The sequence below is a fragment of the Gossypium raimondii genome, unplaced genomic scaffold, assembly GCF_025698545.1.
Source record: "Gossypium raimondii isolate GPD5lz unplaced genomic scaffold, ASM2569854v1 Contig00055, whole genome shotgun sequence".
NCBI lineage: Eukaryota > Viridiplantae > Streptophyta > Magnoliopsida > Malvales > Malvaceae > Gossypium > Gossypium raimondii.
Genome location: NW_026291214.1, coordinates 13,371 through 15,705, shown reverse-complemented (window position 1 = coordinate 15,705; position 2,335 = coordinate 13,371). Strand labels below are relative to the sequence as shown.

General features: G+C 54.0%; 1 non-coding gene across 1 annotated transcript; it reads right to left on the bottom strand.

Moving 5' to 3' along the window:
* Nucleotides 1-529: 529 nt before the first annotated feature.
* Nucleotides 530-684, bottom strand: LOC128036829 (5.8S ribosomal RNA). The gene has a single exon (XR_008193326.1). It is a non-coding gene; the product is annotated as a 5.8S ribosomal RNA (ribosomal RNA).
* Between the last annotated feature and the right edge of the window lie 1,651 nt (nt 685-2,335).

Below are 2,335 nucleotides of genomic sequence, written 5' to 3'. Positions count from 1 at the left end.
GCCTTGGACGGAATTTACCGCCCGATTAGGGTCAGATTCCCAAACAACCCGACTCAGAGAGGCGCCTCGTGGTGCGGCAGGTCCGCACGACGGGGCTCTCACCTCTCCTACGCCCCTTTCCAGGGACTTGGGCCCGGTCCGTCACGAGGACGCTTCTCCGGACTACAATTCGGACGCCGATGGCGACCGATTCTCAAGCCGGGCTTTTCCTGTTCGCTCGCCGCACTAGGGAATCTGGTAAGTTTTTTTCCTCCGCTTATTGATATGCTTAAACTCGGCGGGTAATCCCGCCGACACAGGGTCGCGATGCGAGCACCGCCCTTGCGATGCCGAAAGGGTTCAAGGGTCTCGATCGACGGACGCGACGACTCGAACGAGGTTGCTTACAAGATACCACCGATCGTCGCGACGATGATGTCGCCGAGACTCGAATTTAGGCCAACCGCCGGTCGTGGAGCGCACGGAGGCCAATTTCCGCCGCGGTCCAACCGAGGCTCGAGGGCTCATGGTTGGATGGGGCGACGATGCGTGACACCCAGCAGACGTGCCCTCGGCCTAATGGCTTGGGGCGCAACTTGCGCTCAAAGACTCGATGGTTCACGGATTACGCAATTCACACCAAGTATCGCATTTCGCCACGTTCTTCATCGATCGCGAGAGCCGAGATATCCGCTGTCGAGAGTCGCTTAGATATTTTGCGACAAGAGAACAAAGATCATCGAAGCACCGACACCGCGAACGGTGCGGCGGCGTAAGACGTGCCCTTTTTTCGCTTTCGATTCCTTGGCGCGATTCGCCGGGTTTGTTCGCTTTGCCTCAAGAGGTTGATCCCGATCTCACCCCACCCGACGGGCGTAGGGACGACGAGACCGGCCGCCCGAGACACGGGGGTGGCGAGGCGAGATGCACCCGCACCACCTCCGGTGTTGTTTGCAACTCGTTCGCGGGTCGCTCGCTGGCGTGTTTCGACAATGATCCTTCCGCAGTTCACCTACGGAAACCTTGTTACGACTTCTCCTTCCTCTAAATGATAAGGTTCGGTGGACTTCTCGCGACGTCGCGGGCAGCGAACCGCCCACGCCGCCGCGATCCAACACTTCACCGACCATTCAATCGGTAGGAGCGACGGGCGGTGTGTACAAGGGCGGGGGCGTAGTCAACGCGAGTGATGACTCGCGCTACTAGGAATTCCTCGTTGAAGACCAACAATTGCAATGATCTATCCCCATCACGATGAAATTTCAAAGATTACCCGGCCCGCTTGGCCAAGGCTATAGACTCGTTGAATACATCGAGAAGCGCGTCCCCGAACATCTAAGGGCATCACGCACTGTTATTGCCTCAAACTTCCTTGGCCTAAAAGGCCATAGTCCCTCTAAGAGCTAGCCACGGAGGATCACCTCCGTAGCTAGTTAGCAGTGCGAGGTCTCGTTCATTAACTAATTAACTGCACAAATCGCTCCACCAACTAAGAACGGCCATGCACCACCACCCATAGAATCAAGAAAGAGCTCTCGATCATTCAATCCTTACTATGTCCGGACTCGTAAGTTTCCCGTGTTGAGTCAAATTAAGCCGCAGCTCCACTCTGATGGTGCCCTTCCACAATTCCTTTAAGTTTCACCTTGCGACCATACTCCCCGGAACCCAAAGACTTTGATTTCTCATAAGGTGCCCATGAGTCCTAAAAGCAACATCCGCCGATCCACAGTCGGCATCGTTTATGGTTGAGACTAGGGCGGTGTCGATCGCCTTGAGCCCCCAACTTTCGTTCTTGATTAATGAAAACATCCTTGGCAAATGCTTTCGCGCTTGTTCGCCTTTCATAAATCCAAGAATTTCACCTCGACTATGAAATACGAATGCCCCGACCGTCCCTCGTTAATCATTACTCCGATCCTCATACAACACAATAGGATCGAAATCCTATGATGTTATCCCATGCTAATGTATACAAGCGTAGGCCCGCTTTGAGCACTCTAATTTCTTCAAAGTAATTGTACGAGGAACGACCCGACCAATTAAGGCCGGGAGCGCATCACGGCGATGAGGGACGAAAGCAGCCGGTGCTCACCGTGAGGCGGACCGGCCGACCCACCCCTAAGTCCAACTACGAGCTTTTTAACGCAACAACTTAAATATACGCTATTGAGCCGGAATTACATGGCTGGGCACCGGACTTGCCCTCAATGGATCCTCGTTAAGGGATTTAGATTGTACTCATTCCAATTACTGCACTCATAGAGCCCTAGTATTGTTATTTATTGTCACTACCTCCCGTGTCGATTGGGTAATTTGCGCGCCGCTTGCCTTCCTTGGATGTGGTAGCCGCTTC